The sequence below is a fragment of the Siphateles boraxobius genome, unplaced genomic scaffold (assembly GCF_051911475.1).
Source record: "Siphateles boraxobius isolate OS27281-9 unplaced genomic scaffold, OSU_SipBor_1 393, whole genome shotgun sequence".
Classification (NCBI taxonomy): domain Eukaryota; kingdom Metazoa; phylum Chordata; class Actinopteri; order Cypriniformes; family Leuciscidae; genus Siphateles; species Siphateles boraxobius.
In genome coordinates this window covers 16,195-25,952 of record NW_027509023.1, presented here as the reverse complement: position 1 = coordinate 25,952, position 9,758 = coordinate 16,195, and the positions used below count along the sequence as shown (strand labels likewise).

The 9,758-nt window shown below is 40.7% G+C and overlaps 25 non-coding genes across 25 annotated transcripts; all 25 read right to left on the bottom strand.

Annotated features, from left to right (window-relative positions):
- Window positions 1–142: 142 nt before the first annotated feature.
- Window positions 143–261, bottom strand: LOC143705579 (5S ribosomal RNA). The gene has a single exon (XR_013192496.1). It is a non-coding gene; the product is annotated as a 5S ribosomal RNA (ribosomal RNA).
- Window positions 262–423: 162 nt separating this feature from the next.
- LOC143705467 (5S ribosomal RNA) lies at window positions 424–542 on the bottom strand. Its single transcript, XR_013192387.1, has one exon. It is a non-coding gene; the product is annotated as a 5S ribosomal RNA (ribosomal RNA).
- A 162-nt stretch (window positions 543–704) lies between these two features.
- Window positions 705–823, bottom strand: LOC143705466 (5S ribosomal RNA). The gene has a single exon (XR_013192386.1). It is a non-coding gene; the product is annotated as a 5S ribosomal RNA (ribosomal RNA).
- Window positions 824–1,195: 372 nt separating this feature from the next.
- On the bottom strand, window positions 1,196–1,314 carry LOC143705465 (5S ribosomal RNA). Its single transcript, XR_013192385.1, has one exon. It is a non-coding gene; the product is annotated as a 5S ribosomal RNA (ribosomal RNA).
- A 162-nt stretch (window positions 1,315–1,476) lies between these two features.
- On the bottom strand, window positions 1,477–1,595 carry LOC143705578 (5S ribosomal RNA). Its single transcript, XR_013192495.1, has one exon. It is a non-coding gene; the product is annotated as a 5S ribosomal RNA (ribosomal RNA).
- A 373-nt stretch (window positions 1,596–1,968) lies between these two features.
- On the bottom strand, window positions 1,969–2,087 carry LOC143705464 (5S ribosomal RNA). Its single transcript, XR_013192384.1, has one exon. It is a non-coding gene; the product is annotated as a 5S ribosomal RNA (ribosomal RNA).
- A 363-nt stretch (window positions 2,088–2,450) lies between these two features.
- LOC143705463 (5S ribosomal RNA) lies at window positions 2,451–2,569 on the bottom strand. The gene has a single exon (XR_013192383.1). It is a non-coding gene; the product is annotated as a 5S ribosomal RNA (ribosomal RNA).
- A 363-nt stretch (window positions 2,570–2,932) lies between these two features.
- LOC143705630 (5S ribosomal RNA) lies at window positions 2,933–3,051 on the bottom strand. The gene has a single exon (XR_013192547.1). It is a non-coding gene; the product is annotated as a 5S ribosomal RNA (ribosomal RNA).
- A 162-nt stretch (window positions 3,052–3,213) lies between these two features.
- Window positions 3,214–3,332, bottom strand: LOC143705629 (5S ribosomal RNA). The gene has a single exon (XR_013192546.1). It is a non-coding gene; the product is annotated as a 5S ribosomal RNA (ribosomal RNA).
- Window positions 3,333–3,703: 371 nt separating this feature from the next.
- Window positions 3,704–3,822, bottom strand: LOC143705628 (5S ribosomal RNA). The gene has a single exon (XR_013192545.1). It is a non-coding gene; the product is annotated as a 5S ribosomal RNA (ribosomal RNA).
- Window positions 3,823–3,984: 162 nt separating this feature from the next.
- LOC143705627 (5S ribosomal RNA) lies at window positions 3,985–4,103 on the bottom strand. The gene has a single exon (XR_013192544.1). It is a non-coding gene; the product is annotated as a 5S ribosomal RNA (ribosomal RNA).
- A 373-nt stretch (window positions 4,104–4,476) lies between these two features.
- LOC143705626 (5S ribosomal RNA) lies at window positions 4,477–4,595 on the bottom strand. The gene has a single exon (XR_013192543.1). It is a non-coding gene; the product is annotated as a 5S ribosomal RNA (ribosomal RNA).
- Window positions 4,596–4,958: 363 nt separating this feature from the next.
- On the bottom strand, window positions 4,959–5,077 carry LOC143705624 (5S ribosomal RNA). The gene has a single exon (XR_013192541.1). It is a non-coding gene; the product is annotated as a 5S ribosomal RNA (ribosomal RNA).
- A 162-nt stretch (window positions 5,078–5,239) lies between these two features.
- LOC143705623 (5S ribosomal RNA) lies at window positions 5,240–5,358 on the bottom strand. The gene has a single exon (XR_013192540.1). It is a non-coding gene; the product is annotated as a 5S ribosomal RNA (ribosomal RNA).
- A 363-nt stretch (window positions 5,359–5,721) lies between these two features.
- On the bottom strand, window positions 5,722–5,840 carry LOC143705622 (5S ribosomal RNA). The gene has a single exon (XR_013192539.1). It is a non-coding gene; the product is annotated as a 5S ribosomal RNA (ribosomal RNA).
- Window positions 5,841–6,002: 162 nt separating this feature from the next.
- On the bottom strand, window positions 6,003–6,121 carry LOC143705577 (5S ribosomal RNA). Its single transcript, XR_013192494.1, has one exon. It is a non-coding gene; the product is annotated as a 5S ribosomal RNA (ribosomal RNA).
- A 162-nt stretch (window positions 6,122–6,283) lies between these two features.
- Window positions 6,284–6,402, bottom strand: LOC143705621 (5S ribosomal RNA). The gene has a single exon (XR_013192538.1). It is a non-coding gene; the product is annotated as a 5S ribosomal RNA (ribosomal RNA).
- Window positions 6,403–6,774: 372 nt separating this feature from the next.
- LOC143705620 (5S ribosomal RNA) lies at window positions 6,775–6,893 on the bottom strand. Its single transcript, XR_013192537.1, has one exon. It is a non-coding gene; the product is annotated as a 5S ribosomal RNA (ribosomal RNA).
- Window positions 6,894–7,055: 162 nt separating this feature from the next.
- On the bottom strand, window positions 7,056–7,174 carry LOC143705619 (5S ribosomal RNA). The gene has a single exon (XR_013192536.1). It is a non-coding gene; the product is annotated as a 5S ribosomal RNA (ribosomal RNA).
- Window positions 7,175–7,547: 373 nt separating this feature from the next.
- LOC143705618 (5S ribosomal RNA) lies at window positions 7,548–7,666 on the bottom strand. Its single transcript, XR_013192535.1, has one exon. It is a non-coding gene; the product is annotated as a 5S ribosomal RNA (ribosomal RNA).
- A 363-nt stretch (window positions 7,667–8,029) lies between these two features.
- LOC143705617 (5S ribosomal RNA) lies at window positions 8,030–8,148 on the bottom strand. Its single transcript, XR_013192534.1, has one exon. It is a non-coding gene; the product is annotated as a 5S ribosomal RNA (ribosomal RNA).
- A 162-nt stretch (window positions 8,149–8,310) lies between these two features.
- On the bottom strand, window positions 8,311–8,429 carry LOC143705575 (5S ribosomal RNA). Its single transcript, XR_013192492.1, has one exon. It is a non-coding gene; the product is annotated as a 5S ribosomal RNA (ribosomal RNA).
- Window positions 8,430–8,591: 162 nt separating this feature from the next.
- LOC143705616 (5S ribosomal RNA) lies at window positions 8,592–8,710 on the bottom strand. Its single transcript, XR_013192533.1, has one exon. It is a non-coding gene; the product is annotated as a 5S ribosomal RNA (ribosomal RNA).
- A 371-nt stretch (window positions 8,711–9,081) lies between these two features.
- Window positions 9,082–9,200, bottom strand: LOC143705615 (5S ribosomal RNA). The gene has a single exon (XR_013192532.1). It is a non-coding gene; the product is annotated as a 5S ribosomal RNA (ribosomal RNA).
- Window positions 9,201–9,362: 162 nt separating this feature from the next.
- Window positions 9,363–9,481, bottom strand: LOC143705613 (5S ribosomal RNA). Its single transcript, XR_013192530.1, has one exon. It is a non-coding gene; the product is annotated as a 5S ribosomal RNA (ribosomal RNA).
- Between the last annotated feature and the right edge of the window lie 277 nt (window positions 9,482–9,758).

Here is a 9,758-nt window from a genome sequence, read left to right as displayed (position 1 = left end):
GGCTATTTAAAAGGTTAGACCATTAGTGAAGAAAACTAAGAACAACTTTTGAAAAAACTCAAACTCTTTCATGCTTTCTGAAGAATCTCAGAGACTTTTTAAGGCTTTTTGAAGCTCAGGCACTCTTTTTTTTTTTTTTAAAAGCTTACAGCACCTGGTATTCCCAGGCGGTCTCCCATCCAAGTACTAACCAGGCCCGACCCTGCTTAGCTTCCGAGATCAGACGAGATCGGGCGTGCCCAAGGTGGTATGGACGTAAGCTAAAACTGCTGCCAAAATTGGGCTATTTAAAAGGTTAGACCATTAGTGAAGAAAACTAAGAACAACTTTTGAAAAAACTCAAGCTCTTTCTTGCTTTCTGAAGAATCTCAGAGACTTTTTAAGGCTTTTTGAAGCTCAGGGACTCTTTTTTTTTTTTTTAAAAGCTTACAGCACCTGGTATTCCCAGGCGGTCTCCCATCCAAGTACTAACCAGGCCCGACCCTGCTTAGCTTCCGAGATCAGACGAGATCGGGCGTGCCCAAGGTGGTATGGCCGTAAGCGAAAACTGCTGCCAAAATTGGGCTATTTAAAAGGTTAGACCATTAGTGAAGAAAACTAAGAACAACTTTTGAAAAAACTCAAACTCTTTCATGCTTTCTGAAGAATCTCAGAGACTTTTTAAGGCTTTTTGAAGCTCAGGGACTCTTTTTTTTTTTTTTAAAAGCTTACAGCACCTGGTATTCCCAGGCGGTCTCCCATCCAAGTACTAACCAGGCCCGACCCTGCTTAGCTTCCGAGATCAGACGAGATCGGGCGTGCCCAAGGTGGTATGGCCGTAAGCTAAAACTGCTGCCAAAATTGGGCTATTTAAAAGGTTAGACCATTAGTGAAGAAAACTAAGAACAACTTTTGAAAAAACTCAAGCTCTTTCTTGCTTTCTGAAGAATCTCAGAGACTTTTTAAGGCTTTTTGAAGAAGCTCAGGGACTCTTTTTTTTTTTTCTTAAAAAAGCTTACAACACCTAGTATTCCCATGCGCCCTCCCATCCAAGTACTAACCAGGCCTTATTTAAAAGCTTAGACCATTAGTGAAGAAGACTAAGAAGAACTTTTGAAAAAACTCAAACTCTTTCATGCTTTCTGAAGAATCTCAGAGACTTTTTAAGGCTTTTTGAAGCTCAGGCACTCTTTTTTTTTTTTTTTTTTTTTTTAAAAGCTTACAGCACCTGGTATTCCCAGGCGGTCTCCCATCCAAGTACTAACCAGGCCCGACCCTGCTTAGCTTCCGAGATCAGACGAGATCGGGCGTGCCCAAGGTGGTATGGCCGTAAGCGAATACTGCTGCCAAAATTGGGCTATTTAAAAGGTTAGACCATTAGTGAAGAAGACTAAGAAGAACTTTTGAAAAAACTCAAACTCTTTCATGCTTTCTGAAGAATCTCAGAGACTTTTTAAGGCTTTTTGAAGCTCAGGGACTCTTTTTTTTTTTTTTAAAAGCTTACAGCACCTGGTATTCCCAGGCGGTCTCCCATCCAAGTACTAACCAGGCCCGACCCTGCTTAGCTTCCGAGATCAGACGAGATCGGGCGTGCCCAAGGTGGTATGGACGTAAGCTAAAACTGCTGCCAAAATTGGGCTATTTAAAAGGTTAGACCATTAGTGAAGAAAACTAAGAACAACTTTTGAAAAAACTCAAGCTCTTTCTTGCTTTCTGAAGAATCTCAGAGACTTTTTAAGGCTTTTTGAAGAAGCTCAGGGACTCTTTTTTTTTTTTCTTAAAAAAGCTTACAACACCTAGTATTCCCATGCGCCCTCCCATCCAAGTACTAACCAGGCCTTATTTAAAAGCTTAGACCATTAGTGAAGAAGACTAAGAAGAACTTTTGAAAAAACTCAAACTCTTTCATGCTTTCTGAAGAATCTCAGAGACTTTTTAAGGCTTTTTGAAGCTCAGGCACTCTTTTTTTTTTTTTTTTTTTTTTTTAAAAGCTTACAGCACCTGGTATTCCCAGGCGGTCTCCCATCCAAGTACTAACCAGGCCCGACCCTGCTTAGCTTCCGAGATCAGACGAGATCGGGCGTGCCCAAGGTGGTATGGCCGTAAGCTAAAACTGCTGCCAAAATTGGGCTATTTAAAAGGTTAGACCATTAGTGAAGAAAACTAAGAACAACTTTTGAAAAAACTCAAGCTCTTTCATGCTTTCTGAAGAATCTCAGAGACTTTTTAAGGCTTTTTGAAGAAGCTCAGGGACTCTTTTTTTTTTTTCTTAAAAAAGCTTACAACACCTAGTATTCCCATGCGGCCTCCCATCCAAGTACTAACCAGGCCTTATTTAAAAGCTTAGACCATTAGTGAAGAAGACTAAGAAGAACTTTTGAAAAAACTCAAACTCTTTCATGCTTTCTGAAGAATCTCAGAGACTTTTTAAGGCTTTTTGAAGCTCAGGGACTCTTTTTTTTTTTTTTAAAAGCTTACAGCACCTGGTATTCCCAGGCGGTCTCCCATCCAAGTACTAACCAGGCCCGACCCTGCTTAGCTTCCGAGATCAGACGAGATCGGGCGTGCCCAAGGTGGTATGGCCGTAAGCTAAAACTGCTGCCAAAATTGGGCTATTTAAAAGGTTAGACCATTAGTGAAGAAAACTAAGAACAACTTTTGAAAAAACTCAAGCTCTTTCATGCTTTCTGAAGAATCTCAGAGACTTTTTAAGGCTTTTTGAAGAAGCTCAGGGACTCTTTTTTTTTTTTCTTAAAAAAGCTTACAACACCTAGTATTCCCATGCGGCCTCCCATCCAAGTACTAACCAGGCCTTATTTAAAAGCTTAGACCATTAGTGAAGAAGACTAAGAAGAACTTTTGAAAAAACTCAAACTCTTTCATGCTTTCTGAAGAATCTCAGAGACTTTTTAAGGCTTTTTGAAGCTCAGGGACTCTTTTTTTTTTTTTTAAAAGCTTACAGCACCTGGTATTCCCAGGCGGTCTCCCATCCAAGTACTAACCAGGCCCGACCCTGCTTAGCTTCCGAGATCAGACGAGATCGGGCGTGCCCAAGGTGGTATGGCCGTAAGCGAATACTGCTGCCAAAATTGGGCTATTTAAAAGGTTAGACCATTAGTGAAGAAAACTAAGAACAACTTTTGAAAAAACTCAAACTCTTTCATGCTTTCTGAAGAATCTCAGAGACTTTTTAAGGCTTTTTGAAGCTCAGGCACTCTTTTTTTTTTTTTTAAAAGCTTACAGCACCTGGTATTCCCAGGCGGTCTCCCATCCAAGTACTAACCAGGCCCGACCCTGCTTAGCTTCCGAGATCAGACGAGATCGGGCGTGCCCAAGGTGGTATGGCCGTAAGCTAAAACTGCTGCCAAAATTGGGCTATTTAAAAGGTTAGACCATTAGTGAAGAAAACTAAGAACAACTTTTGAAAAAACTCAAGCTCTTTCATGCTTTCTGAAGAATCTCAGAGACTTTTTAAGGCTTTTTGAAGAAGCTCAGGGACTCTTTTTTTTTTTTCTTAAAAAAGCTTACAACACCTAGTATTCCCATGCGGCCTCCCATCCAAGTACTAACCAGGCCTTATTTAAAAGCTTAGACCATTAGTGAAGAAGACTAAGAAGAACTTTTGAAAAAACTCAAACTCTTTCATGCTTTCTGAAGAATCTCAGAGACTTTTTAAGGCTTTTTGAAGCTCAGGCACTCTTTTTTTTTTTTTTTTTTTTTTAAAAGCTTACAGCACCTGGTATTCCCAGGCGGTCTCCCATCCAAGTACTAACCAGGCCCGACCCTGCTTAGCTTCCGAGATCAGACGAGATCGGGCGTGCCCAAGGTGGTATGGCCGTAAGCGAAAACTGCTGCCAAAATTGGGCTATTTAAAAGGTTAGACCATTAGTGAAGAAAACTAAGAACAACTTTTGAAAAAACTCAAACTCTTTCATGCTTTCTGAAGAATCTCAGAGACTTTTTAAGGCTTTTTGAAGCTCAGGGACTCTTTTTTTTTTTTTTAAAAGCTTACAGCACCTGGTATTCCCAGGCGGTCTCCCATCCAAGTACTAACCAGGCCCGACCCTGCTTAGCTTCCGAGATCAGACGAGATCGGGCGTGCCCAAGGTGGTATGGCCGTAAGCTAAAACTGCTGCCAAAATTGGGCTATTTAAAAGGTTAGACCATTAGTGAAGAAAACTAAGAACAACTTTTGAAAAAACTCAAGCTCTTTCTTGCTTTCTGAAGAATCTCAGAGACTTTTTAAGGCTTTTTGAAGAAGCTCAGGGACTCTTTTTTTTTTTTCTTAAAAAAGCTTACAACACCTAGTATTCCCATGCGCCCTCCCATCCAAGTACTAACCAGGCCTTATTTAAAAGCTTAGACCATTAGTGAAGAAGACTAAGAAGAACTTTTGAAAAAACTCAAACTCTTTCATGCTTTCTGAAGAATCTCAGAGACTTTTTAAGGCTTTTTGAAGCTCAGGCACTCTTTTTTTTTTTTTTTTTTTTTTTTAAAAGCTTACAGCACCTGGTATTCCCAGGCGGTCTCCCATCCAAGTACTAACCAGGCCCGACCCTGCTTAGCTTCCGAGATCAGACGAGATCGGGCGTGCCCAAGGTGGTATGGCCGTAAGCTAAAACTGCTGCCAAAATTGGGCTATTTAAAAGGTTAGACCATTAGTGAAGAAAACTAAGAACAACTTTTGAAAAAACTCAAGCTCTTTCATGCTTTCTGAAGAATCTCAGAGACTTTTTAAGGCTTTTTGAAGAAGCTCAGGGACTCTTTTTTTTTTTTCTTAAAAAAGCTTACAACACCTAGTATTCCCATGCGGCCTCCCATCCAAGTACTAACCAGGCCTTATTTAAAAGCTTAGACCATTAGTGAAGAAGACTAAGAAGAACTTTTGAAAAAACTCAAACTCTTTCATGCTTTCTGAAGAATCTCAGAGACTTTTTAAGGCTTTTTGAAGCTCAGGGACTCTTTTTTTTTTTTTTAAAAGCTTACAGCACCTGGTATTCCCAGGCGGTCTCCCATCCAAGTACTAACCAGGCCCGACCCTGCTTAGCTTCCGAGATCAGACGAGATCGGGCGTGCCCAAGGTGGTATGGCCGTAAGCGAATACTGCTGCCAAAATTGGGCTATTTAAAAGGTTAGACCATTAGTGAAGAAAACTAAGAACAACTTTTGAAAAAACTCAAACTCTTTCATGCTTTCTGAAGAATCTCAGAGACTTTTTAAGGCTTTTTGAAGCTCAGGCACTCTTTTTTTTTTTTTTAAAAGCTTACAGCACCTGGTATTCCCAGGCGGTCTCCCATCCAAGTACTAACCAGGCCCGACCCTGCTTAGCTTCCGAGATCAGACGAGATCGGGCGTGCCCAAGGTGGTATGGCCGTAAGCTAAAACTGCTGCCAAAATTGGGCTATTTAAAAGGTTAGACCATTAGTGAAGAAAACTAAGAACAACTTTTGAAAAAACTCAAGCTCTTTCATGCTTTCTGAAGAATCTCAGAGACTTTTTAAGGCTTTTTGAAGAAGCTCAGGGACTCTTTTTTTTTTTTCTTAAAAAAGCTTACAACACCTAGTATTCCCATGCGGCCTCCCATCCAAGTACTAACCAGGCCTTATTTAAAAGCTTAGACCATTAGTGAAGAAGACTAAGAAGAACTTTTGAAAAAACTCAAACTCTTTCATGCTTTCTGAAGAATCTCAGAGACTTTTTAAGGCTTTTTGAAGCTCAGGGACTCTTTTTTTTTTTTTTAAAAGCTTACAGCACCTGGTATTCCCAGGCGGTCTCCCATCCAAGTACTAACCAGGCCCGACCCTGCTTAGCTTCCGAGATCAGACGAGATCGGGCGTGCCCAAGGTGGTATGGCCGTAAGCTAATACTGCTGCCAAAATTGGGCTATTTAAAAGGTTAGACCATTAGTGAAGAAAACTAAGAACAACTTTTGAAAAAACTCAAACTCTTTCATGCTTTCTGAAGAATCTCAGAGACTTTTTAAGGCTTTTTGAAGCTTAGGCACTCTTTTTTTTTTTTTTAAAAGCTTACAGCACCTGGTATTCCCAGGCGGTCTCCCATCCAAGTACTAACCAGGCCCGACCCTGCTTAGCTTCCGAGATCAGACGAGATCGGGCGTGCCCAAGGTGGTATGGACGTAAGCTAAAACTGCTGCCAAAATTGGGCTATTTAAAAGGTTAGACCATTAGTGAAGAAAACTAAGAACAACTTTTGAAAAAACTCAAGCTCTTTCTTGCTTTCTGAAGAATCTCAGAGACTTTTTAAGGCTTTTTGAAGCTCAGGGACTCTTTTTTTTTTTTTTAAAAGCTTACAGCACCTGGTATTCCCAGGCGGTCTCCCATCCAAGTACTAACCAGGCCCGACCCTGCTTAGCTTCCGAGATCAGACGAGATCGGGCGTGCCCAAGGTGGTATGGCCGTAAGCTAAAACTGCTGCCAAAATTGGGCTATTTAAAAGGTTAGACCATTAGTGAAGAAAACTAAGAACAACTTTTGAAAAAACTCAAGCTCTTTCATGCTTTCTGAAGAATCTCAGAGACTTTTTAAGGCTTTTTGAAGAAGCTCAGGGACTCTTTTTTTTTTTTCTTAAAAAAGCTTACAACACCTAGTATTCCCATGCGGCCTCCCATCCAAGTACTAACCAGGCCTTATTTAAAAGCTTAGACCATTAGTGAAGAAGACTAAGAAGAACTTTTGAAAAAACTCAAACTCTTTCATGCTTTCTGAAGAATCTCAGAGACTTTTTAAGGCTTTTTGAAGCTCAGGCACTCTTTTTTTTTTTTTTTTTTTTTTTAAAAGCTTACAGCACCTGGTATTCCCAGGCGGTCTCCCATCCAAGTACTAACCAGGCCCGACCCTGCTTAGCTTCCGAGATCAGACGAGATCGGGCGTGCCCAAGGTGGTATGGCCGTAAGCGAAAACTGCTGCCAAAATTGGGCTATTTAAAAGGTTAGACCATTAGTGAAGAAAACTAAGAACAACTTTTGAAAAAACTCAAACTCTTTCATGCTTTCTGAAGAATCTCAGAGACTTTTTAAGGCTTTTTGAAGCTCAGGGACTCTTTTTTTTTTTTTTAAAAGCTTACAGCACCTGGTATTCCCAGGCGGTCTCCCATCCAAGTACTAACCAGGCCCGACCCTGCTTAGCTTCCGAGATCAGACGAGATCGGGCGTGCCCAAGGTGGTATGGCCGTAAGCTAAAACTGCTGCCAAAATTGGGCTATTTAAAAGGTTAGACCATTAGTGAAGAAAACTAAGAACAACTTTTGAAAAAACTCAAGCTCTTTCTTGCTTTCTGAAGAATCTCAGAGACTTTTTAAGGCTTTTTGAAGAAGCTCAGGGACTCTTTTTTTTTTTTCTTAAAAAAGCTTACAACACCTAGTATTCCCATGCGCCCTCCCATCCAAGTACTAACCAGGCCTTATTTAAAAGCTTAGACCATTAGTGAAGAAGACTAAGAAGAACTTTTGAAAAAACTCAAACTCTTTCATGCTTTCTGAAGAATCTCAGAGACTTTTTAAGGCTTTTTGAAGCTCAGGCACTCTTTTTTTTTTTTTTTTTTTTTTTTAAAAGCTTACAGCACCTGGTATTCCCAGGCGGTCTCCCATCCAAGTACTAACCAGGCCCGACCCTGCTTAGCTTCCGAGATCAGACGAGATCGGGCGTGCCCAAGGTGGTATGGCCGTAAGCTAAAACTGCTGCCAAAATTGGGCTATTTAAAAGGTTAGACCATTAGTGAAGAAAACTAAGAACAACTTTTGAAAAAACTCAAGCTCTTTCATGCTTTCTGAAGAATCTCAGAGACTTTTTAAGGCTTTTTGAAGAAGCTCAGGGACTCTTTTTTTTTTTTCTTAAAAAAGCTTACAACACCTAGTATTCCCATGCGGCCTCCCATCCAAGTACTAACCAGGCCTTATTTAAAAGCTTAGACCATTAGTGAAGAAGACTAAGAAGAACTTTTGAAAAAACTCAAACTCTTTCATGCTTTCTGAAGAATCTCAGAGACTTTTTAAGGCTTTTTGAAGCTCAGGGACTCTTTTTTTTTTTTTTAAAAGCTTACAGCACCTGGTATTCCCAGGCGGTCTCCCATCCAAGTACTAACCAGGCCCGACCCTGCTTAGCTTCCGAGATCAGACGAGATCGGGCGTGCCCAAGGTGGTATGGCCGTAAGCGAATACTGCTGCCAAAATTGGGCTATTTAAAAGGTTAGACCATTAGTGAAGAAAACTAAGAACAACTTTTGAAAAAACTCAAACTCTTTCATGCTTTCTGAAGAATCTCAGAGACTTTTTAAGGCTTTTTGAAGCTTAGGCACTCTTTTTTTTTTTTTTAAAAGCTTACAGCACCTGGTATTCCCAGGCGGTCTCCCATCCAAGTACTAACCAGGCCCGACCCTGCTTAGCTTCCGAGATCAGACGAGATCGGGCGTGCCCAAGGTGGTATGGACGTAAGCTAAAACTGCTGCCAAAATTGGGCTATTTAAAAGGTTAGACCATTAGTGAAGAAAACTAAGAACAACTTTTGAAAAAACTCAAGCTCTTTCTTGCTTTCTGAAGAATCTCAGAGACTTTTTAAGGCTTTTTGAAGCTCAGGGACTCTTTTTTTTTTTTTTAAAAGCTTACAGCACCTGGTATTCCCAGGCGGTCTCCCATCCAAGTACTAACCAGGCCCGACCCTGCTTAGCTTCCGAGATCAGACGAGATCGGGCGTGCCCAAGGTGGTATGGCCGTAAGCTAAAACTGCTGCCAAAATTGGGCTATTTAAAAGGTTAGACCATTAGTGAAGAAAACTAAGAACAACTTTTGAAAAAACTCAAGCTCTTTCATGCTTTCTGAAGAATCTCAGTGACTTTTTAAGGCTTTTTGAAGAAGCTCAGGGACTCTTTTTTTTTTTTCTTAAAAAAGCTTACAACACCTAGTATTCCCATGCGGCCTCCCATCCAAGTACTAACCAGGCCTTATTTAAAAGCTTAGACCATTAGTGAAGAAGACTAAGAAGAACTTTTGAAAAAACTCAAACTCTTTCATGCTTTCTGAAGAATCTCAGAGACTTTTTAAGGCTTTTTGAAGCTCAGGCACTCTTTTTTTTTTTTTTTTTTTTTTAAAAGCTTACAGCACCTGGTATTCCCAGGCGGTCTCCCATCCAAGTACTAACCAGGCCCGACCCTGCTTAGCTTCCGAGATCAGACGAGATCGGGCGTGCCCAAGGTGGTATGGCCGTAAGCGAAAACTGCTGCCAAAATTGGGCTATTTAAAAGGTTAGACCATTAGTGAAGAAAACTAAGAACAACTTTTGAAAAAACTCAAACTCTTTCATGCTTTCTGAAGAATCTCAGAGACTTTTTAAGGCTTTTTGAAGCTCAGGGACTCTTTTTTTTTTTTTTAAAAGCTTACAGCACCTGGTATTCCCAGGCGGTCTCCCATCCAAGTACTAACCAGGCCCGACCCTGCTTAGCTTCCGAGATCAGACGAGATCGGGCGTGCCCAAGGTGGTATGGCCGTAAGCTAAAACTGCTGCCAAAATTGGGCTATTTAAAAGGTTAGACCATTAGTGAAGAAAACTAAGAACAACTTTTGAAAAAACTCAAGCTCTTTCTTGCTTTCTGAAGAATCTCAGAGACTTTTTAAGGCTTTTTGAAGAAGCTCAGGGACTCTTTTTTTTTTTTCTTAAAAAAGCTTACAACACCTAGTATTCCCATGCGCCCTCCCATCCAAGTACTAACCAGGCCTTATTTAAAAGCTTAGACCATTAGTGAAGAAGACTAAGAAGAACTTTTGAAAAA